Genomic DNA, 26,212 nt, shown 5'->3' on the forward strand with positions numbered 1-26,212 from the left:
GGAACATTTTCACTGGGAGAGTCAAGACTTCTCAGAATCGAAAGAGAATCCGGGATTTCCTTCTTCTCCCTCATCACAAACCTTTAGCCATTCCCCCTGTTTTAGACATTATGGATGATGTGTTTTCGGAGTCAAGCTTGACCCCTGACTCCTTACCTCCGGCTCCCAGTAAGCCTGACAGATATTACAGGGTCCCCGACTCACATAAATTTTTATTTAGAAACCCTCCTGCTGATCTTGAAACTATTGCACAGGGTCCAAAGGGAGTTAAGGCCTCGACAGCAAAAAAACCCTACCCCCTCCGACAGAGATTCAAGGGCACTGGACAGATTGGGAAAAAAGGTTTATACATCTGTAACCTTGGCAATCAGGGCCTTAAACTGTCAGTTTTATATGCTTAAGTACCAACAACATGTTATGGGATTGCTGAAACAGAAAATTATGTTGATTTCAGAATGTGCAGAAAATAAGGAATTGCGGGAATTATTGCATGCAGCTGAACAAGTTGGAAAACATACTTTGCAATGTGGTTTTGATTCTTTAGAGGCCTCCTGCAGGGCCGCAGTTACTGGATCTGTGATTAGGAGGCATGCCTGGTTAAAGGAACAAAATTTGCGTGATCATGTTAAAGCTAAATTGTTAGATGCACCTTTACAGCATGATTCTGTGTTTGGTATTGAGGCAGAAGAGGTTTTAAAGAAAATGGAAGACAAAGCTAAGTCTATGCAAACTGTTAAAGATTTCTTACAAGTGCAGCCACCTAGATTCAGTAGACACTGGCCTACAAAAAATTGGTCCTTTCCTGTGTCAGACAGAGCTCAAAGGGGCAAATCCAGACGCCCTAAGGGTTCCAGGTACCAGGCTCAAGACTCATACAGGTCAAAGCAATGGGGTGCATCCACCTCCAAATCTGTAGGAGATAAAGCACAAACCTACAGAAAGCAATCCCAATGACTTCCCTCTGCCTACACCAAGCATTTATCTTTTGGCAGTGCCCATAGGGGGAAATTAGCACTTTTTGCTCAAAATTGGCAGTTAATAACCCAGGACCAATGGGTACTAAACATCGTATCATAGGGATACAGATTCCATTTCCACACTCTGCCAATGACAAATGGTTGGCCAGATCTGCCAAAAAAACAATGGGCAGAGGCACAGAAACAGGTTACGTCCCTCATGAATATGGGGGCCATTCAGACAGTACCAGAACAGGAAAAAGGGCAAGGTTTTTACTCAAGACTGTTCTTGGTACCCAGAAAGGACAAGGCCTGGCAGCCAATACTGGATTTATCGATTTTGAACACATACCTGGACATTCCGAAATTCAAAATGCTCACTTTGCAACAGCTTCTGCCCATGCTGGGCAAGAATGCTTGGCTGATGACTTTAGACCTAAAAGAGGCATACCTGCATGTCTCAATAAGACAGTCGTGCAGAAGATACCTCATATTCAAGGCTGGCTTAATGCATTACCAATTCTCTGCACTGCCCTTTGGCTTATCTACTGCGCCCATGGTCTTTACAAAGTGCCTGGCACCAGTAATTGCATTTTGCAGACTAAGAAGTATTCAAATATATCCTTACTTGGACGACTGTCTCATTCAAGCAGAGAACAAGGACACTCTTCTACGACACCTGGCATTTGTGAAAAGGCTTCTAACATGCCTAGGGTACACAATAAATGAAAAGAAATCACAACTGGTACCCTCTCAAAAGATAACCTTCCTGGGTGCAAGCTTGAATACAACTGCCCAGATGGCTTACCTCACGCCAGACAAACAAAGGCAACTGACTACTTACTTCAAACTAATGGCAAGAAAAACCCTGTCTTCTGCAAGACAAATTCTGCAGACTGTGGGCTTCATGGCATCCTGCAACCTACTAATTCCATATGCAAGACTGCATATGAGGAAACTTCAGTGGTACCTAAAAAGTTTAAGGAGTCAACATTCACACGGTCTGGAAACAATGATTCCTCTCATCCACTGCCTGCAACAGGAGTTTCTGTGGTGGGCAAAGGTCTGTCACCAAAACATGGGATGGCCCTTCACTCTACCCCCTGCCAGCCAAACCTTAATGGGCGCATCAGATTATGCCTGGGGGGCCCGCATGGCAGGAAGATGCATTCAGGGCATATGGGCACCAAATCAAATGCATCTACATATCAACCAGAAAGAGATGCTAGCTGTTCAAAATGCCCTAACAGCCTTCAAGGACTTACTTCATCAAGGACAACTACTGATAAAGACGGACAACACCACAGTCATGTGGTATATAAACAAGCAAGGGGGCACACACTCATACCCCCTTTGCAGATTAGCCATGGCACTGTGGGACATAGCTTTGACCTACAAAATAAATCTTCAAGCTCAATTCCTGTCAGGAAAACAAAACACTCTGGCAGACAATTTAAGCAGAAACCTTATGGATCCTCATGAGTGGAAACTAAATCCACAAGTCTTCAGCATGATAGCAGAGAAATGGGGGAGCCCAGACATAGACCAATTTGCCTCTCCTCAAAATTATCAACTGAAAAGATTCTGCACAAGGACTTATCACAGACAAGCATGGAAAGTGGATGCCCCATCAGTTTACGCCTTTCCTCCTCTGCCTCTTCTACCCAAGGTCCTTCTAAAAGTAAGACAAGAGAAGCCAAATATGATATTAATTGCCCCGGACTGGCCCTGCTAATACTGGTACCCAATCCTAAAGAACTTGTCTCAAAACCCAGCTTGGACCTTGCCTCAAAAAACACAACTACTGTCCCAGCAAAACTATCAGATCCTGCACAATCAACTACAGACTCTGAACCTGGCAGCATGGCTAATCCTGTAATCATACAGACGACACCTCTCAGTAAAGCTGTGATGGATATCATTTTGGAAGCCAGAAGGCCTAGTACTAGAAATTCTTATGCTGACAAATGGAAGAGATTCTGTGCTTGGAATTAGGAACTGATACAGCAGAACCGCATATTCCTCAGATATTACAATACTTAACTGAGATGCTTGACAAAGGCCTATCTTTCTCCTCAATCAAAATCCATGCCCCTGCCATTTCGGCTCATTACAATACAGAGCCACCAATCTTTCCTCATCCTTTACTAAAGCAGTATCTTAGAGGAGCCAAAAATTTAAGGCCTCTTGGAAGATCACCGTTAGTGGGACCTCAATTATCTGTTGGAAAAACTCATCCTGCCTCCATTTGAACCAGCTGCTACCACTGATATAAAGTTCTCATCATGGAAGACCGCGCTACTACTAGCAATTACTTCAGCAAGAAGAGTTTCAGAGCTACAGGCCCTCATGGCTGTAGAGCCTTTTTATCATATTTTACCCAGACAGGGTGTCTCTGAGGACAAATCCTACTTTTATGCCTAAGGTCGTTTCCAGTGTGACTCTTGCCAAACAATTCATCTGCCAACTTTTTATCCAAATCCGCAGAACAAAGGGGAGATAATTCTGCATTCCTTGGACGTACACAGACAACTAAGATTCTACTTGAGCAGGACTAAAGCTCTAAGAAAAACTGAGCAATTACTAGTGTCATATGCTGCAGGATCAGAAGGAAAGGCTATTTCAAAGCAGACGATTTCAAAGTGGATAAGCCATTGCATCCGTTTCTGCTACTTACACCATGGCAAACCTGAGCCCAGGGGCATTAGGTCTCATTCCACCAGGGCTGCAGCTACTTCAGCAGCCTTTCTCAGAGGTGTACCAACCAAGGACATTCTAGAGGCTGCTACTTGGAGTTCTGTTCACACCTTTACAAAGCATTACCATTTGCCTCTCTACTCTGTCCAGGGCAGGCTTTGCCACTGCAGTGCTGCAAGGCCTTATAGCCTCACCTAATGCTGTTTAGCTCCAGCCTCCCAACCATAGCTTTGGAATTCTACCCAAATGTAATGACTGCAACAGTGAAACACGAAGAACATAGTACAGTTGTGTAAACTTACCATAAATGTAGATGTTAGTGTATTCACTGTTGCAGTCCAGGTTACCCTCCCGCCATCCCCCTGTCATTTTCCAGTTTATCTCTCCTTCTCTATCTTCTACAACCCATGTGGTGTATTTGCTTGTAGATGAAGGTAAAGTTTATATTGATGCATGTATATATTATATATAAATATTTAGAATATTGCTACCTTTTTGGGGCGCCTGACACCGGGGGCAAGAAAAACTAAAAAAAAAAAAATGGCGTCGGCTGCATGTTTTATACCACTGACGACCTGACGTCATGGAAGAGAAGACGGCAACCGACACAGGACCCAAGACTTTGGAATTCAGGCCAACTGAGGGCAACCTGCCAACAGATTACCCAAATGTAATGACTGCAACAGTGAATACACTCTAACATCTATATTTATGGTAAGTGTACACAACTGTACTTTCTTTGTGTTTCACTGTTGCAGTCATTACATTTGGGGTAATCTGCTGGCAGGTTGCCCTCAGTCGGCCTGAATAGCAAAGTATTGGGTCCTGCGTCAGTTGCTGTCTCCTCTTCCATGACGTCAGGTCGTCACGGGTATAAAAACACACAGCCGACGCCATTTTAATCAGTCTTTCTTGCTGTGCGGTGCCCGAAGCAGTTCGCAACTGCCGGTCGTCCGACTCCTGAAATTTTCGTATTCAAGTTTCAGAACCAAAGTCTTCAAACTAAAGCTAAGTACTGCGTTGGGGAAACTTTTTCTTGCTCCTGACCGATGTCAGTAAAAGTTACTTGTGGTAAGCAAATACCGCATAAGGATTTTCATTTGTACTGTATTCCTTGCCTAGGCCCTGACCACAACGTGTCTTGCTGTCGGTTTTGTGCTAAATTTAACCAATGCACCATTAAGCGTCTGTATATTTTTGCTTCTAAATATTTTGGTTCAAGATTTAACTACCCTGAAATGTCGTCTGTTAGCAATCCGACTACCGGAGTTCACAAAAAACACAAGTAAAAAGACAGATAGACCGTTGAGGTCCAAAACCGACGACGAAGCTTCTCCTAAGCCAGTCGCCGATACTCAGTGAGGCACTTTTGCAGTCCCTGATACCCGCTACTTTTGAGTCACAGGCCACTACCGAGACCCATTCAGAGTCCGGTATGCCGGGAGATTCGCAAAGTATTGAACCTGTGGATGTCTCTCCTTTTGGATGGGTCCGGAGCCGCTGAGCAGGCACCGGCTTCTGAGGGTGTTTTCAGGCCTCAACATTTTTACATTAAACCAACACCAGCAACAAAAACAAGGTCAAAAACAACTTCTATGTCTAAAAAAACGATGCATGAGCCATGTGCTCAGGCCCCTATGCCTAAACAACAGATGATCAAAATGGCTGACGATTTAATTACCTTGATCAGGGGTTTCCAACCCCCCCCGCCTGCTAAGAGGCCTAGGCAAGGCACTGATTATGAATCTTCAGATCAGGTTTCCATTTCTTCTGATTCCTCTTCTGATGAATTTTCTATTCCACCCTATGAGGATTCTGATGCAGAGGAATCCATCCCATCCTCATCTCCTCCTGAGGATTACTCTTTTGGAGAGACTTTGCATACAAAGATACCTCCGCTTCAAAGCAGGTGTTTTGCATTACCAATTCCTCTGCACTGCCCTTTGGCTTATCTACTGCGCCCAGGGTCTTTGAAATTACTGGTACCAGGCACTTTGTATTCTGCAGACAAACATTAAAATTTATCCTTATCTGGACGATTGTCTCATTCAAGCAAAGGACAAGGACACTGTACTTCAACATCTGGCATTTGTAAAAAGGCTTCTAACATGCCTAGGGTACACCATAAACGAAAAGAAATCAAAACTGGTACCCTCTCAAATAATTACATTCCTGGGTGCAAGCTTGAATACAACTGCCCAGATGGCTTACCTCACACCAGACAAACAAAGGCAATTGACAACATATTTCAAACAAATGGCAACAAAAACCCAGTTATCTGCAAGACAAATTCTGCAGGCTTTGGGGTTCATGGCATCCTGCATTCTACTAATTCCATATGCGAGACTGCATATGAGGAAACTTCAGTGGTACCTAAAACGTTTATGCAGTCAACATTGTCACAGTCTGGAAGCAATGATTCCTCTCATTCCCTGCCTACAGCAGGAGTTTCTTTGGTGGGCAGAGACATGTCACCAAAACAAGGGGCTGTCATTCACTCTACCCCCTGCCACCCAAACCCTAACTACAGACGCTTCGGACTATGTTTGGGGGGGCCCACCTGGCAGGGAGATGCATTCAGGGCAAATGGATCCCAAACCAAATGCATCTGCATATCAACCAGAAAGAAATGCTAGCTGTCCATAATGCTCTGACAGCCTTCAAGGACTTGCTTCATCCAGGACAACTACTGATAAAGACGGACAACACCACAGTTATGTGGTACATAAATAAGCAGGGGGGTACACATTCCTACCTCCTTTGCAGACTAGCCATGGCCTTGTGGAACACAGCCTTGACTTACCGAATACATCTTCAAGATCAATTCCTGCCAGGAAAGCAAAATACTCTGGCAGACAACCTAAGCAGAAATGTTATGGACCCGCACAAATGGAAACTGGATCCAGAAGTCTTCAGCATGTTAACACAGAAATGGGGGAGCCCAGACATCTATTTGCCTTTCCCCAAAACTATCAGTTGGACAAATTCTGCACAAGAACTCATCACAAAAAAGCATGGAAAGTGGATGTTCTATCCTTCAGCTGGAAAAAACTATTAGTCTATGCCTTTCCCCCTCTGCCTCTGCTCTCCAAGGTCTTACTAAAAGTCAAACAGGAAAAACAAAAATGATCCTAATTGCTCCGGACTGGCCTTGCCAGCACTGGTACCCGCTTCTAAGGAATATGTCACACCTACCTCCGTGGTACTTGCCTCAAACACCTCATCTACTGTCTCAGCTCCAAACTCTGAATCTTGCAGCATGGCTAATCAACTAATTATTCAAACCATGTCTCTCAGTAAACCTGTGATGGATGTCATTGTGGAAGCCAGAAGGCCTAATACTAGAAAATCTTATGCTGATAAATGGAAGAGATTTTGTGTTTGGAACCAAGCACAAGGAGTAGACAAAGTAAAGCCCAATATTCCTCAGATTTTACAATACTTAACTGAGATGCTTGACCAGGGCCTATCTTTTTCTTCAATAAAAATCCATGCCTCTGCCATCTCGGCTCATTACAACACAGAGCCTCTCCTCTTTTCTCATCCACTGCTTAAACAGCATCTCAGAGGGGCCAAAAGTTAAGGCCTCCCAGGAGAACACCAACTCCTGCATGGGACCTCACTTTTGTGCTGGAAAAACTCACCCTGCTTCCTTTTGAACCAGCAGCTACTGCGGATATAAAATTTTTATCTTGGAAGACCGCTTTTCTTTTGGCAGTCACTTCAGCAAGAAGGGTTTCAGAACTACAGGCTCTCATGGCATTGGAGCCTTTCATTATATTTTACCCGGACAGGGTGACCCTCAGGACCAATCCTTCTTTTATGCCTAAGGTGGTATCCAGTGTGGCTCTTAACCAGACCATTCACCTGCCAACATTTTTCCCAAATCCGCAGAACAAGGGGGAGCAGATTCTGCATTCATTGGATGTACACAGACAGCTAAGATTCTACTTAAACAGGACAAAATCTCTAAGATAGTCTGAGCAACTACTGGTAGCATTTGCTGCAGGATCAGAGGGGAAGGCTATATCAAAGCAGACTATTTCTAAATGGATAAGCCACTGCATTCATTTCTGCTATTTGCACCATGGTAAACCTGTGCCCAAGGGATCCCATTCCACCAGGGCTGCCTCTGCTTCAGCAGCTTTTCTCAGAGGGGTCCCTACCAAAGACATTCTAGAAGCTGCTACTTGGAGCTCTGTTCATACGTTCACAAAGCATTATCATTTACCTCTTTTCTCTAAATCCAGGGCAGGCTTTGCCACTGCAGTCCTGCAGGGCCTTATAGCTGCTCCTAATGCTGTTTAGTTCCATCCTCCCATCCATAGCTTTGGGATTCTACCCAAATGTAATGACTGCAACAGTGAAATATGAAGAACATAGTAAAGTTGTGTACACTTACCATAAATGTAGATGTTCGAGTGTATTCACTGTTGCAGTCCGGGTTACCCACCTGCCATCCCCCTTTCTATACCTTTTCTTTCCTTCACTATACTCAAAAGCCTTTGTGGTGTATTTGCTTTTAGTTGAAGGTAAATTTTATGTTTCTCAGGTGCATTTATATATTTACAGTTTATTTATATATATTTTTGTTCCCCATTTGGGGGGCACCTGACATCTGGTGCAAGAAAAGCTGATTAAAATGGTGTCAGTTGCATATTTTTTATACCCCTGACGACCTGATGTCATGGAAGAGGAGAGACAGCAACCGACGCAGGACCCAAGATTTTGTTATTCAGGCCGACTGAGGGCAACCTGCCAGCAGATTACCCCAAATGTAATGACTGCAACAGTGACTACGCTCTAACATCTACATTTATGGTAAGTGTACACAACTGTACTTTTCTTGGAGCCGGTCTGTGGATTCCTTACCGGTTCCTTGTTACTAAAGTCTCCAGTGCCCCCTAGATCAAGATCCTCTACTATGTCTTCCAGAAGCCTTTTGGAAGAAGATGTGGATAGGGTAGTGTTGAGACTCTTGACGTCGTCGTCGTCTTCTTATTTTGGCTTTTTCCCGTTTAGGGGTCGCCACAGCGGATCACCTGTCTGCTCATGATTGGCAGTGGAGTTTTATGGTGTCGAGTTGCCAGCCCGGCACCCAACCTTCCACTGAAGGCACACACATGCACACACCTAGGGCCAATTTAGAGTGTCCAATCCACCTACTGCATGACTTTAGGATGTGGGAGGAAACCGGAGCACCCGGAGGAAACCCACGTGACCACAGGGAGGACATGAAGACTCTGCACAGAAGGCATCCCAGCCGAGAATCGAACCGGAGAACTGCCTTACCAAACTTATTGTTGGCTCTGACCCACTCGATCCAGCTTTGCCCTTGTCTGCTGTTCCTCCTCCGAGCCATATTGGCCCTTCAGAGCCGGAGTGTTTGGCACCACCGGAGGTACTATCGGTTCCAGCTCCCTTTGTCGCAGATTTGGAGCTGGGTTCGGCTCCGACACGGTCAGTGCCATCCGTGTCCAGGGGCCGAAGCTCTCCTGTTGGCACCGACAGGGAGGGTTGGAATTTATCTTCTTTGGTTCCGAGCCTTCCTCTCGGTGCATCGGCCAGGGTGAGCTCAGACCCTGCATCTATCTTGGAGCTGACTTCTCTGGCTCCGACGTCCAACATTTGTCTCTTCGGCGCGGGGGAGGTCTTCGGAGCCAGAGAGATCGGCGTTTTGAGATGATGAGCGTGCTCTCTCCTTCTCCAGCCCCTACCAGTGGTAACAGCACTCTTCCCCCGAGAGCACCCACTTCGGTCTCAGCCCCTCCTCTCTCTGGAGACAGCAGAGACCCTCAGCCTCAGGAGCCATCGGCTGGTGGCCCCCAGTCTTCCGAGGCCTCTCCGGAATGCCCTTTCGAGGAGCCTCCCCAGAAGAGGCTATGTGAGAGGAAGCATGTTGACTCCCAGGATGAGTCCTTGACATCGGACACTGACCTCGAGTCAGAAAGGTCCCCCAAGTTGTCCTCTGATGTCTCCTTCATGGGCATCTTGGAGATTCTTGAGCAGAGGTGTGACTGGCCCACTGTCAACCCTTCTGATGAGGAGTCTGTGTACCTGAATGCTTTCGGGTCTCAACCTTCTGCCTCTTGGGTGTCCCCACCTTTTGACGAACTAATGGATCTAGTTAGTCAAAAGGTGTGGCATACTCGTGGAGCCAGTCCCCAGGAGACCCAATAAGTTTCTGTCTGCCCCTCCTGGTAAAAAGAGTCTTTGTCTAAGGGCATTCCCGTAGATGCCATGGTGGTGGTGGCGGCCACAAAGAAGGAGCTGGTGGAGACTTCTTCCTCTGTTCATTCGCCAAATATGAATTCTCGACAAATGGACAGATTTGGAAAGTGTATCTTTAGTTCAGCGGCATTTCCCCTTCGATCGTTGAACTATCTCACTCACTTCACGAGATTACAGAGGAGTTAGGAGATTCTATACAAGGTGCGTGTACTGAGGGAGTCCCTGACAAGATCTCTGCTCAGTTGTCCACCTTAAATTCTATAGTTAACTCCTCCATGTGGCTTATCTCCTATGTGGCTAATGGAGCGAATAGAGCAGCAGGTTCAGGAGTTGCCCTGAGGCGTCACTACTGGATGCGCTTGCGTAATTTTGCGGAACCGTTCAAGTCTACTTTCACCAACGCCCCATTTGATGGTTCCTCATTGTTTGGTTCTAAGGTGATGGACAAACTCACTCGGTGTGAGCAAGAAGGAAAGACTCTTTCTGCCGTGGGAGTATGTTTTACTGTTTCCTCTTGACCATACCCCAAAGGTCAAAGGGACGGTAAAATGTGGTTCAAAAAGTCCCAGAGGGTCTTTCCGGACACACATGGTGAATCCTCCTTCAGAGGTAGAGGAGGAGGAGGAAATAGGGAGATGTTGCCCTAGAGGTAGGGGCGGTCCGCAATACCAGCAAGGCCGTGATTCCTTTCGAGGTCGGCCTTATCAACGCTCCTGATGTGAGGCCCGACTGCGTTTCTCTGGGGCTGGTCGGGGGTTGCATTTCTTTTTATCCAGAAGCCTGGCTAAATATCACTCAAGACAAGTGGGTACAAAGAGTTGTTACCAGAGGCTATATCATACCCCTTTTCCCTTCCACCATTTATTCCCAAGAAGATCCCAGATGTACCACCCAATCACAGGGATCAGGCAACTGTGGAGATCAACAAGTTGCTTTTAAAAAGAGTCATCCAATCCGTCCCAGCAGACCAGATAGTATTCGGAACTTACTCCAGGTTCTTTTTAGTACCAAAACAAACTGGAGATTGGAGGCCAATATTGGACCTCAGAAGGTTAAACGAATTTGTGAAGAAGGACAAGTTTCAGATGGTTACTCTGCAGTTGATACTCCATTTGTTAGGGAAAGACTATTGGATGTGCTCTCTAGAGCTCCAAAACATCTACTACTATATAAAAATGGACAAGGCGTCCAGGAGCCATCTACGCTTCCGGCTGGGAGCCAGTCATTATCAGTTTCGTGCTCTGCCCTTTGGTCTCACCACAGCCTCCAGGGTGTTCACCAAATGCATGGCAGTAGTGACAGCTCACCTGAGATGTCAAGGATTCCAGGTGTTTCTGTATTTGGACGACTGGCTCCTGACCACCTCCACCAGGCATCTACTCCTCCAAAACAGAGATGCCACTATTCAACTTTGTGCTCAGTTAGGGATCTCCATAAATTGGGAAAAATCTGCATTATTGCCCTCTCAATCTTTGATTTTTATAGGCGCAGAGGTAGGACAGGGCACAAAACTTAATCTTTCAAATTTAACGCCTTCTTCCGTTGCAGAAGGTCAAAGTGAAGTGGGTTCTTCAGCTGCTCGGGACTATGGCTACCACCATTCTATTAGTACCATTAGCCAGGTTGCATATGAGAATTCTCCAGTGGCTTCTGTCTTCCCAATGGTCCTTCCAATATCTCCCACGGAGTCATTCTTTCCTGCTGACGGAATTATGCAAGAAGGACCTTCTTTGGTGGATAGCTCCCAACCAGTTGTTCACGGGCACCCCCTTTGTTCATGCCCAACCCGTTGCCACTGTGACCACGGATGCCTCTCAGATCGGGTGGGGGGGGCATTATCTCGGCAGAACTGTCCAAGGCACATGGCAAGAACACGAGGTTCACCTGCATATCAGTGTTATGTAGATGAGGGTGGTACTCCTGGCATTGCAAGCAAGACCTTCTTACTCTCGGGACTATTGCGATACAATCAAGACAGCATGTCGGTAGTTTGGCATATCAACAAACAGGGCGGTACCAGATCTTACCCACTCTGTCGAGAGGCCATGCGAGTTTGGGAATGGGCGATTTCTTCCCAGCGCTTTCTGGTTGCAACACACATTCCAGGGACGACCAACGTGATAGCTGACAAGCTCAGACGGGTGATCCTACTGCCTCACGAGTGGTCTCTGAAACAGGAAACAGTGGAACAGATTTTCCAGAAATGGGGACAGCCTTGCTGCAACCTCTTTGCCAGCCCAGTCAATACCAAAAGCAGCAGCTATTTTTCCCTTATTCCCCCTTCGGGGGAGACACCCAGAGATGCTTTGGCTCACGATTGGCCTATGGGACTTCTGTATGCTTTTCCTCCATTTCCAAAGTGATTCAGAAAGCCAGTCAGCTGGGAAGTAAGTTGATACTCATTGCTCCTTACTGGCCTAGTCGGGTCTGGCTCCCTTTTCTCGAGCCTCTTCTCCTGGACGATCCTTGGACCCAGCTCCAGATGTCTTGACTCAAATGTCAGGTTCGCTACATCACTCAATCCACACCCTCAGGTTGGCAGTGTGGCTGCTCCAGTTCCATCCCTAGTCAGGCATCATGATGTATCATCCTCAGCATCACATATTCTTATGTCCTTCCATAAACCTTCAACTAGGAAGGCTGTATGGCAGTAAATGGAAAAGATTTTCTATGTGGGTACAGAAAATTAATGTAGATCCCTCCACTGCTTGTATCCCTGTGATTTTGGAATTTCTCTCTGAACTTTTTCAACAAGGAGTTGCCGCCGCCACTATGAGTCTAATTGGTGACGATTTCTCATTTTCAGTTAAGGTTTCCAGATAATTTAATGTCTCATAAGCTATGCAAGACCTTTTTGAAAGGGATCACTCTTTTTTTTGAGACCACCACTGCAAGAACCTGTGGCTTCTTGGGATTTAAGTTTTGTGTTGTCCAAACTGACTTCTCCCCCGTTTGAACCTTCACACTCCTCTTCATTGAAATTTTTGTCTTGGAAGACTTTGTTTTTGGTAGCTATTGCATCAGCTAGACTGGTATCGGAGCTACAAGCCTTGTCTGTTAAGCCATTTTATTTGATCTTTCACAAGGACAGGGTGTCACTGCATACTAATCTCTCCTTTGTCCTCAACGTTTTTTCCCCTGCTACCTTAAATCAATCCATAGAATTCCCAGTTTTCTTCCCTAATCACTGTAATGCAGCTAAATACCGTTTTCATTAACTGGACGTTCATAGACAGCTACGTTTTTATTTACAACGGACCAAGGAATTTAGGAAATCAGATCAACTATTCATTTCCTTTTCTGACTCCAAGAGATGATTTGAATTACTAAAAGTAGAATCTCCCTTTTCATCTACTATCCCACCAGTTATATCTGCTTATCTTGATGCATTTTCTTCAGCATCAAAAAAAAATCCCGATTCTCAGCCACCTGCCCTTAAGAGACCTGACAGTTTCTACAAGGTGCCTGATGAACAGAAATTCCTGGTGAAACCCCCCTTGGCAGACCTGGCAGTGATTGCTGTATCCCCTGACAAACAGCCTAGATTAATACCCTCCTTGTCCCTTTTACTTACTGACAATTACAGTAAGAATATGGACAGGATAGACGAGAAGGTTTATACCTCCTCCACCCTAGCCTTCAGAGCTATCAACTACCAAACTCGTATGATAAAATATGCCCTGGACTTAGTATCTCAAGCCTCTACTCTCCTGTCCTCCTTGCCTGTCTTCCCTAACAAGACAGAGGTAGCATCAAAACTGTCCCTGGCTTCTCAACTAGCCAGACATTAAATTTGATGCAGTTATGATGCAGCAGAGGCCTTTGCAAGGTCTGCTGCTTCCACATCAGTGTTACAGAGATATTCTTGGCTTCGCCTTCAACCCCTGCCAGAGGACTTCAAGTGCAAAATTCTTGATGCCCCTCTTAACCACAACCTCCTTTTTGGGAAACTGTCTGCAGGACACTCTAAAAAAATCTTCAAGAGAAAAGCAAGGAGCTTCAAGATATAAAACACCTTCTGGTGTCCCCTATTCCTAAATACTACAAGAATTATCCAGCCAAGACTACCTTTGTCAGGAGGACCCCCTTCTCTGCCACTCCTTCTTCCAGACATAAGAAAGGACCCAGGAGATGGACCACTTCCAGACCAGCTTCCTCTCAACCTAACCAAAGACAGCCCTTTCATGACATATATGGCTCCAACAATACGTGACTGCCTTGCCCACACCCCCTGTTAGCCCACCTCTCCCACTGCCTACCCGTTAATCACCACAGACCACATAGAAGAGGTATATTTCCTCTCTTGGAAAGAAACCCCCCCCTGCAAGGGGCATTCCATTCCCACCCAAGAATCAACTGCACCTTATTCCCCAGATCCTACAGGATCTTCTAAACCATGGAACTATAGAACTAGTCTCTCCAGGACAAGAAGGAAAAGATTTTTACTCAAGGTTATTTTTAGTACCAAAAAAGGATGGCCCTTGAATGCCAATTGCGGATCTGTCCTTTCTAAACTTATTCCTAAGAGTTCCATCTTTCAGAATGTTATCGTCTACTCAGAGGCGATCTCTGCTTAACATACAAGGCCATGTCAAACCCAGAGCTGTTGGGCATGCTACACTTAAAGAAATCCCAATCCCTCAGAGCCACATGCCCCAGGGATCTAAACCTTGTCATCACAATGAACAAAACATGCTGGAGGGATAGGTTCCTGACCCAGAGACTCCCCAGACTCTGGAATAGACTGCTCATACATGTCAAGCAGAGTGCCTCTTTGGCCCTCTTCTAAAAGAACCTTGACAAGTGGATGGGAGATGGGAAATTCACGCTGGGGATCACGTCAGTCGCCCTGCTAGACAGGGGTCCAGGGAGGTAAATATTGTGGGAAGAAATAGCCAGGGAATTTTTATGGCTAGGCTTGTGTAGGCCCTAGGGCAGATAGCTTAGTACCAACCTATGAACCAGTCATCCACTATTGCCAGCCCAGGCATTCATGGCCATGCTAGATCTCAAGGAGGCCTACCTCCACTTCCCCACAAAACCCTCTCACAGAAAGTACTTACGTTTTATTGGGCCCTGTTCTCACTTTCAATTTACAGCCTTACCCTTTGGTTTGTCTACTCACCCAGGGTATTCACAAAATGCTTGGCCCCTGCAATAGCCTATTGCAGAACCAAAGTCATTCAAATTTACCGCTACCTAGACGACATACTCATTCATACAAGAAAAGAGGACACACTGAAGTACCATTTGCAGTTCACCATGTCCTTGCTTCAAGGCTTGGGGTTCACCCTCAACTTCCCCAAGTCATCCCTACCCACACAGCAGGACAAAATCTTTCTGGGATGCAGGATCAGAACAGACCTGATGCAGGCATTCCTCCCTCAGGACAAAGTTCTCTCCCTTACTGCCCACTTCCAGGCCCTGATCCAAGTACAACTATCAGCAAGACAATTTCAATAGGTTCTGGGCCTTATGGCAGCCACGATTCCTATGCTGCCTTTAGCCAGGATGCATATGAGAAAACTGTAGTGGTATTTGAAGAATGTGTAATCCCAGCACAACCACCCTCTAGAATTTCAGATCCCATTCTTACCCTGCCACAAAGCAGATTTAAGATGGTGGATAAAATAAGTTCAAATGAACACAGGCTTTCCACCCCCCCCCCCCCCACACACACACACACACCAGCTCAGTACATGCTCAGAGACTCAAGGTGCAGGAGAACTGGCACCAAACCCTCCAGAAAAAACATATCAATGTGAGGGAGATGATAGCAGTCCTTTTGGCCCTGAAAGCCTTTCTGCCAATCCTGCAACCCAGGTCCCCTTCAAATTTTCACAGACAGTACCACAGTTATGTGGTACCTCAACAAACAAGGAAGGACCAAGTCCTATCACCTATGCAGGATAGCAATACAGATTTGGGACCTAGGCTCCAGAAACAACTTATCTCTGCAGGCAACCTACATCCCATCCCAAGACAACCAACAGGCAGATGTTCTCAGCAGATCATCTTCTCTACATCACGAGTGGATGTTGAACAGGGAAGTTTTTCTAGACATTGTCCACCAGTGGGGCACGCTTCAAGTAAATTTGTTTGCCTCCCCCCAGAACAAATGATTGAAAATATCCTGCACCAAGGGCCACTCCCTACTAGCCTTGGAGGGTGGACGCCTTCAACGTTTCATGGAAGGGACAGTTTCCATATGCATTTCGCCCTTCCCTTTCATTCAAAAAGTCACCCTAAAGATCAGGAAGAACAAGTCAAAAATCTTGCTAGTGAGTCCCTAGTGGCCAAGGCAGCATTGGTTCCCCCTACTACTATCTATCACCAAGGGCAGTCACCACAAGTTACCCCATAAGGTGGACCTACTCACACAGCAGAAGGTAACACTCAATGTGAAATTGTTCAATGTCGTCGTTTGTTCTTACACACGGGTTCAGAGCCGATCCTCGGCTCCGAGTCGGCCGCATCACCAGCTCCGCATCTTCGAGAAAGCTTGAGGCACAGTAATATCCCATGATCCTCAGGTGCTAACCCTCAGATCTAGTTTGCCGCTAGCAGCAGATAGCATCGAGAGGTTCGGGCCAGTACAATTTTTACTATATATTTCTTGTTATATACTTCTAATTTTACAATTTATACTCTTTCTTTATAGTGTTTGATAGGTTTTATTATATAGTTGTTGTTTAAGACTAGTTTAGTTAGTTTGTTACTTTAAAATTCTTAGTAAAGGCCTTGGGCCGTTTTTCTGTCAGAATTTACAGTACTTAAAAAAAAAAAAAAAAAGATAGTTTTTTGCCTTTAACTTTTTCTATTTTTCATATATATATATATATATATATATATATATATATATATATATATATATATATATCATAGTGTGTTGTGTGTGTGTGTTTTACAGTTTAGATATATATATTACATTTAAATTGTATTATAGGTATTTTTTCTTAAGTGTGCTGTGCCTTTTCTTGGATTTTTCCTTTTCTTTTAAAAATGTCAGAAAAGACCAAATCTGGTTTTAAAAGGTGTCAGTGCGGACAGAAGATGTCCATTACTGACAACCACCCATCCTGCGTCTACTGTCTTGGCCCTCTTCACTTGCAGGAAGACCGTTTCATCTGTCATTCCTTTAGTGGGAGAGTCATGCTGGAAAGACGCAGGAAGTTGGTTGACAGAGGGTTGCTTAAACCCGAGTTTCAGGAGGCCCTGGAAAAGGCTGAACAGGTTTCTAAGTCTTCGAAGGGGTCGAAGTCTTCAAGAGTGTCGGAGCCCAAGTCATCGGCTCATAGCACCTCTTTTCAGATTCGGACACCGGCTCCTATGACTTCGGTGCCGGGTGTCTAGACTTTATCTCTGCACGAGGCTCAGGTCTTGGAGCCGGTATGAGAGGTACCACCGTCTGCTATCCTTCGCTCGGTGACGGCTTCGATCCCTTCGACCCGTTCTTCGAGGCCACTTTCCGACTCCGATGTGGACCGAGTGGTACAGAAGCTTATGGAGAACTCGGCTTTGTCCAAATTAATCGAGGTTTCATCCCAGCTGGTTTCGAAACTCGAAGCTATTCCAGTTCCCTCAACACTTCCTCCTCTGAGACCCGTCGAGTCATCGGTGTTAGGAGTCGAAGAACCGATGATTGTAGAGTCCTCGGTGCCGAAGCCTCCAGTAGTGCTGTCTGCTCCGTTGACCTCGACTCCTTCGGAACCAGCCGGAGAGTCTCGGAGCCAAAGATCTTTCCTGGGTTCCGGGGGGGATAGTCGAACCGAGATATCAGTTCCGACACTTCCCCTCGGTGCCTCAGCTCAGATCAGTTCAGATCCGTCCTCTGTGTCGGAGCCCGTGGTTCTGATTCTGGAGAAACGACCTCCTTCTTCGGATCGGGTCGGATCTTCGGGTCGGGGCACCGGTGCCTTTGACATCATGAGGAAGGTCTTGTCTGATCAGACACATACTTCATCGGTATCTTCATCTCTTTCCCCAAAAGGTCCGCGTTCTGCTTCTGTGCCTTCGGTACCTACCAAGCGTCGAGACCCAATGCCTCAAAAGTCCCCACAGGGCGACTCTGGTTCCTCAGATGCATCCCCAGAAGCTCCCGCTGAGGATGTTCCGAGGAAACGACTGTGCAAGAGGAGGCACATAGATTCCCCTCAGGAATCTCTCACATCTGATACCGATTTAGATGAAACAGAAGGGTCCCCATGGTCCACCTCTGAGGATGTCTCGTTTGCAGACATTTTGGAAATCCTGACGCAAAGGGGGGACTGGCAAACCCTTACCCCTTCTGTGGATGAATCGGTCTTACTGAAGGCATTTGGGACTCAACCTTCTACCTCCTGGGTGACTCCACACTTTGACAATCTCATAGATCTAATAACTCGGAGGGCTTGGGAAACACCTGATACAGTGGAACCAGTCCCTCGTAAACCAAACAAATACATGACGGCTCCCCAAGATAAATCCTATCTTACAAAAGGAGTTCCCGTAGATACTATGGTGGTGGCGGTGGCCACTAAGAAAGAGATGTCTGAATCATCTTCCTCTGTCCATCCTCCTAATAAGGATTCTAGGACAATGGACAGATATGGGAAGCGCATATTTAGTTTGGCGACTTTTTCCATCCGATCGCTCAACTACCTTAAGCATTTCACGCGTTTACAGAGAGATCTCATTAAGGAACTGGGAGATACTCTCCAGGGACACACAGATGCTGCTGTCACCGAGAAAGTGACAGCACAACTTAACACCCTAAATTCCATAGTCAACTCGTCCATGAGGCTGATTTTATACGCAGCCGAAGGGTCGAGTAGAGCGTCAGCTTCAGCGATCGCCCTGAGAAGACAATCCTGGTTGCGCTTATGCTCCTTTACGGAAGCCTTTAAGTCTTCCTTTGCCAACGCCCCCTTCGATGGTACCTCCTTGTTTGGGCCCAAAGTAAAGGAGACTCTCACGAGGTGTGAACAAGAAGGGAAGACCCTGTCTGCTGTAGGGGTCCGTTTTTCCTTTCTATCTAGACCCTACCCTAAAGGGCAACGAGGAGGAAAAATGTGGTTCCGAAAGACTCGGGGATCTTTTAAGCACACCCAAAGTGACGCCCCCTCCAGAGGCAGAGGGGGGGGGGGAGACTGAAGATGCCGCCCAGCCGGCAGAGGGGGGTCCGCAAAATCAGGCCGACAGAGAGACCTTCTCTGGAAAGCCCTTCCAGCACTCCTGAGTGCAGGCCCGGCTGTCCTACTTTGGAGGCAATCGGGGGTCGCTTGGCTTTATACCCAGAGGCCTGGCTAAATCTTACATCAGATTACTGGGAAAAAGCATAGTTACCAGAGGCTACAACATCCCCTTCATAAAAATGCCACCCAACTCCAAAAAACTCCCAGACGTTCCACCCAGTCTGCGAGACCAAGCAACCATAGACATAGGAAGGTTGCTCGAAAACTGGTCATCCAACCAGTCCCAGCGGACCAAATAAGATTCGGAACTTACTCAAGGTTCTTTTTAGTTCCAAAGAAAACAGGGGACTGGAGGCCAGTTTTAGACCTCGGCAAGTTAAATACCTTTGTGAAAAAGGAAAAGTTCCGGATGGTCACGCTTCAGTCAATCCTCCCTTTTCTGCAGAAGGGCGACTGGATGTGCTCTATAGATCTCAAAGACGCATACTACCATATCAAGATGGCCAGGGCGTCCAGAGATCACTTGCGCTTCCGGCTGGGAGCCAGTCATTTCCAGTTTCGCTCTGTGCCCTTTGGTCTCACCTCAGCCCCCAGGGTGTTCACCAAATGCATGGCAGTAGTAGCATCTCACTTGAGACGAAACGGATTCCAGGTGTTTCCTTATCTAGACGACTGGTTCCTATCCGCCACCACCGAGTATCGTCTTCTACAAGCCAGGGACTACACCATCAGTCTTTGCTCTTCGCTAGGCATAACGGTGAATTTTGGAAAATCTGTCTTATCGCCGTCACAGCGTATCTTATTTATAGGAGCACAGCTAGACACTTCCCTGGCTCAAGTTACTCTCCCCCACCAAGAGTATCAGACCTCGGGCATCAAATTTCGCTCCTTCACAACAAGAGAGTCCCTGCACTATAAATATTAAGAGTGCTAGGCATGATGGCCGCCTCCCTTCTTGTAGTTCCTTTAGGCAGGATGCACATAAGGATTCTTCAATGGATGCTATTCGCCCAGTGATCGTATCTACAACTTCCACTGTCTCACGAAATCTTGATCACGAATTCTTGCAAGAAGGATCTCTTGTTGTGGATACACAGTCAAGAGCTAACACTAGGACGACCGTTTGTCTTACTCAGTCCGGTAGCAACTCTAACCACGGGTGCTTCCCTGATAGGGTGGGGGGATTCTTTCAAGGACAAACAGTCCAAGGTCAGTGGTCCAACTTGGAGTACAATCTGCACATCAATGTTCTAGAGCTGAGGGCAATGTTTCTAGCGTTGCAACACTTTCACAAGTCCTTACCTCGGGGAACAGTGACAGTTCAGAAAGACAACATGTCAGTGGTCTGGTACATAGACAAGCAAGGGGGAACCAGATCTTACCCGTTATGCAGAGAGGCCCTCAGAATTTGGCAATGGGCAAAGTCCACTGGACGCTTTCTGATAGCAACGCACATCCCGGGGACTTCCAATGTAATAGCGGACAAGTTGAGCAGAGCCATCCTGTTCCCTCACGAGTGGTCCCTCAAACCTCAAGTGGCGGAAGAGATCTTCCACAGATGGGGCCAGCCTTGCTGCGACCTGTTTGCATCCCCATTGAATGCCAAATGCAGAAGCTACTTTGCCCTGTTACCCCCTCCAGGGGGTGTCCCCAGGGACGCACTGGTATACGATTGGTCCCCGGGTTTCCTTTATGCTTTTCCTCCTGTTCCACTAATTCCCAGGTTTTTGCAGAAAGCCAAACGTCTGGACAGGACCATAATACTGATAGCCCCATTCTTGCCTCGACAAATCTGTTTTCCCTTCCTTCAATCTCATCAAGTGGAGGAACCATGGATACTGGACCCGGAGCCAGACCTGTTGACACATTCGTCGGGAGTTCCTCACACCTTCCTCAAGTCCCTCAAACTGACAGCTTGGCTGCTCCGCTTCCCATCTTAGCCAGGTCGGAGTTACTATCCCCTGCAGTACAACAAATTATTGTATCTTCTCACAAACCATCTACAAGGAAATTGTACAACAGCAATGGAACAGTTTTGCACTGGGCCTCCAAACAAGGTATAGATCCATTCGGGGCTCCAGTACACAAGATACTAGATTTCCTTACCACACTTTTTCAAGAAGGAGCATCAACATCCACTATAAGGGTTCAACTGGCCGCTATATCCAATTTTCATATTGGCCGTGAAGATGGTTCTCTTATGTCCCACAGGCTTTGTAAAGCCTTCATGAAAGGTACCTTTCACCTCCGTCCCCCCTTTCGTAATCCAATAGCCCCTTGGAATCTTAATATCATGCTGTCACAACTCATGTTGCCCCCATTTGAACCAGCAGCCACAACTCCGTTAAAATTTCTTTCGTGGAAAACACTTTTTCTGGTTGCCATCACTTCCACCAGGAGAGTTTCAGAGTTACAGGCTCTATCTATCCGACCCCCGTACATGATTTTTCATCCAGATAGAGTAACCTTGCGCACCAATCCGTCCTTCCTTCCAAAGGTTTGTTTGATTCAGAACATCAATCAATCGATCGAACTACCTACCTTCTTTAAAAATCATTCCAATAAGCTAGAATACACATTGCACAAGTTGGACGTTCACAGACAACTAAGATTTTACTTACATAGGACAAAAGAGTACAGAAAGTCCGATCAACTATTTGTCTCGTATGCTGACCAAAGAAAAGGACAGGCAGTAACGAAGGTTACCTTATCCAAATGGCTCTCAGATTGCATAAATTTGGTATATGCTGAATCGAAACAGCAACTCCCTTTCAAACCCAGAGCTCATTCTACAAGGGCGATTGCTACCTCTTCAGCCCATACCGCTCGTTTGCCTTTAGATACCATTTGTGCAGCGGCAACTTGGGCAAAACCACATACTTTTATCGCCCACTATAAGCTAGACAAAAGCTCCAGGGACAGGGCGACGTTTGGTTCCACTGTACTCAGGAATGTTCTCCCTTGAGCCACCCGGGGAAAAAGGAGCTAGGGATGCTACCCATGTGTAAGAATAAACGGCGAGATTGAACAATTTCACATTAAGAAGTTATGTCTTACCATAACGATCCATGTGAATTGTTCATCTCGCCTTTGTTCTTACATTCCCCCCCTCCATCCCCCGTCCTGCAGTCTGGGAGAACGGTTTTCAACTAAATTCCTTTTCAGCCTTTTCTAGATATGGTTAGCATGTTATTGTGCAGTAGTAATGGCATCTTTTCTCCTCTACTTGACAGTAGGGTTCCAGACACTGTGTAGTATCTATTTATAAGTGTTCTAGACACAGTTCTAAAAGGGATTCTTCTGGTATAGCAAACTAGATCCGAGGGTTAGCACCTGAGGATCATGGGATATTACTGTGCCTCGAGCTTTCTCGAAGATGCGGAGCTGGTGATGCCGACTCGGAGCCGAGAATCGGCTCCAACCCGTGTAAGAACAAAGGCGAGATGAACAATTCACATGGATCGTTATGGTAAGACATAACTTCTTATTCATCCTCGCCTTCAGATGTTATGCCTAATACTATGGATGATAAACTTTTAATTCCCTTCAGACACCACTACTCTGAGGATGTGCTTTCAGTCCTGAGGGAGGCCAGGAAACCTACTACAAGGAGATCCTACATTTCAAAATGGCAAAGATTCTCCAGATGGTGTCTCAACAAGCATAGGGATCCCTTTCTAGCGGATGTTCCTCTAGTCCTAACTTGTGTGTCAACTTATCAAGGCTGGCCTTTCATACTCTTCAGTGAAAGTCCACCTATCTGCAATCTCTGCCTGCTTTACCCCTAGACCCCCCCCCTCTGCTATCAAGGCTAGATGTTAAATTGTAAAAATAAATGACCCAAAAATGTACAAAAAGCTCCACTTTTAATAAGTAAAAAGCAAGACAGAATCTCCCAATAACTAAGTGCTTTCGCCATATCACATTGGCTTCATCAGAGTTAATGGGAGCTTAAAGCATACACCTGAAAATACCCATACAATAATCTTATTGGCCAATCATCAACGCTCAAAAATAAATAATTGGTTATTGTTGATAATAGTTTTTACACTACAACTTTTGATCCATTATAAACAGTATGTTGAATGTGAAAAATTAAATGTGAGAAATTAAGACAATATGGTCCATCAAAGAAAATATATATATGTATATAATTCTTACTAAAATGTGACCAAATTAACTAAATAATAATGAGTAAAAACAGCCTTATTTTAAAGATACAATTCAACTAATCTGAATCGACTACAACTTGGAATAGAAGAAATCACCTAGATTTCAACAGCTTTAAAATTGGCATAAAAGATGTGTTGTCATTCAGGCTTGGAAATTTTGTGGCATTAAGTCTAACCTGCCGCTTATATTCTCTTCATGCCACTCTGTCTATTATCACCACCCCTTTCACTCGGGATAACTCGATCAATCATGAAAAAAATACATTTCTTAAAATTGAGGCAAGTAGTGCTATGAACTAACAGAGCAGTGTGTGTATTTTTCCTTCTAATGGCTCTAAGGTGTTCAGCTATTCTGTCCCTGAGCCTGCATATTGTTTTTCCCATGTAGAACCCTTGACAGCTGGTACAGGTTGCTAAGTATACTAGCATGGACGTATTGTAGCTACGTCTACCTGGGCAAGGTTGTTGGGTTGTGTTTCGTTTTAGATGTTAAATTGTTCCTGAAAGGAGTCTTGCACATCAGACCACCAAGAAAACCTGTCCCACCACCTTGGGACTTAAACTTTATCCTAGAAAAACTCTCATTGAGCCAGCCAGCTCTGCAACACTCCAAATGTGCACATGGAAAACTGTTGTACTGGCGTCCCTTATCTCTGCTAGAAGGGTGTCAGAGTTGCAAGCTCTCATGGCTTGCCCACCCTACACTATTTTCCACAAGGACAGGGTGACCCTGCACACCAACCCTTCATTCATGCCCAGTGTGGTCAACAAACTGTCTTTAAACCAGTCCATTCACCTGCCCACCTTCTTCCCCTATCCCACTAATGACAGTGAGAGGATACTCCATTCCCTAGACATGCACAGGCAACTGAGGTTTTATTTAGACAAAACTAAGTCCATCAGAAAATCTAACCAGCTTTTTGTAACCTTCCATCCCAGAGCCCTGAACAAGGCAGTCTCCAAACAAACCATCTCCTGCTGAATCAGAAAAACTATCCACTTCTGCTACTCCTATACCTTCACCAAAAACTAGAAATTGGACCACATCGTCAGAGCAGGGTTTGCTAGGGCAATCCTACAGGGCTTTCTGGAATCAGCTACTTCTTCCTCCATCTTTCCTTCTCCCTAAGCTGTGGCACTCTCCCACACTAAGAATCCTGCAACATGGGAATAGAATAATTGTGTAAAGTCTTACCATAACCATAGCTGTCGTCCTTCTCTTCCATGTTGCAGTATTCCTTCCCCCCACCTATCCCCCTTCTAGAGGACACCCTGGAGCACCACCTACACTATGGTCAGACTAGCCAGCAAGTGGCACTTCTTGTGGGCATCATTTGGCTCATACTAGTGGACTGTCCAACTGAGCAATTAAGTTCTGAGGTCTATGCGTGCAGATGTCACATTTAAGGTCCCTGGTTTATGGCCCTGCGTGTGACGTCCTACACAACTTCAGCAACAACCAGGCTTAAGCTTTTGTATAGGAGCTGACGTTCGAGTTGCCTGAGGCGGAGAATCCCACACTAAGAATACTGCAACATGGAAGAGAAGGACATCTGTGGTTATAGTAAGATTTTACACAATGATTCTTTACAGTTGCCAGGGAATGGATGTGCAGTACAGCCCACAGAATCGACAAAGGCAATACAAGCCGAAGAACCAGCACAGGGGGAGACTGTGATCGATGTAGAGTTTACTAGTAATCCTTGTGTCTTAGAAACGTTTGCACTAGGTAGTATGTTTTCTGGTGATTTTGGTTATGGGTGAACACCAACAGTCCTATTTCTATTGTTAATGAACACAAGATATACAATTACAATATCTTGAAGGTCAATAAAAAAACATTTTGACCCTTTCATTAAAGGGTTTACCTACATACCAAATGTCAGATTGGATATTAATGAAACATTACTTGATCTTAAAATGTTCTTTAGCAAAATGAATCTTAAATTGTTTTTCAGAAATTCTAATGACAAACGAGAGATTTCTGTTATTCTTAAGAAGAGTACTATTAACCCAGCTCGACATCCAACTCTACAACTTTTTGAAAAATTTTGTGAATGGGACATCAAGAAGTTTTTCTAGGGATGAACGCACAGTTTTGAAAGAGTTAATACAGAACAGAGAACTGTGAACCATGAAACCGGATAGGGACGGTGGCATGGTTCTTAAGAATAATGATTATTCTCTAAAAATGTACGATATTCTCAACAATGAGACTCAGTACACCAGGGCTTCCAAAAATGAGGTAAACTTAGCATATGCCAAGATTAAATTATTTTTACAGGATCTTCTGGATCAAGAGGTGAATGATTACTAGCCATTTAAATTTTTGAATGTTGAATTTCCCAGAGAAATTCCTGCATTTGCAAATGCAGTTTTGAAATAAGAGGTAGAGGTAGGTGCAGAGGCAGGCAAGGTAGACAGAGTAGAGGAAGAACAAATTTTCAACCAAGTCAAGCTAGGAGGGGACTTGTCACAACTGTGGGCAAAAGGGACATTGGAAAGGCAAATGCCCAAATCTACTACAGGAGCAAATGCATCAGTGGCAAAATCAAAGATGTTCCAATGTTTCTCTACCACTGTCACTCTGAGTGGCAACAAAAGTCAGGGGGAATGTACTGACAACACTCTGGGGGAAGAATGAGGTAAATAAACATAAGAGCCTTAATACAAATAGGTCAAGAAAGACCTTTTAAGTTGGAAGTAGGACAAAAAGATGTCCCATTTCTGATTGACCCTGGTGTGACCAGGATAAAATTTTAGTATCTTCTGAAAAGTGTCAGCAGTGGTTGTTGCAAGAAGAGCAGTAGGAGTGTTAATATCTAAATCCTTTCCGATTTCTTTAGGCCTGACTGAAAATCAGCATGCCTTCTTATTTAAGTACCTTAGCTGCAGCAAATTTAATGGGAAGAGATCTGCTTTGTAAATTAGGATGTACTATTTTTGCACTGCAGATGGTGTTTGTGTAGATGTACCAGCTGAA

At 45.4% G+C, this 26,212-nt stretch overlaps 1 protein-coding gene across 1 annotated transcript in view; it reads left to right on the forward strand.

Annotated features, from left to right (window-relative positions):
* PCNX4 (pecanex 4) overlaps positions 1-26,212 on the forward strand; it is a 1,626,974-nt gene that overhangs the window by 104,028 nt on the left and 1,496,734 nt on the right. The gene's annotated exons all lie outside the window — the stretch shown is intronic.

This window comes from Protopterus annectens, chromosome 6.part0, assembly GCF_019279795.1.
Source record: "Protopterus annectens isolate FY-2018-M chromosome 6.part0, PAN1.0, whole genome shotgun sequence".
NCBI lineage: Eukaryota > Metazoa > Chordata > Ceratodontiformes > Protopteridae > Protopterus > Protopterus annectens.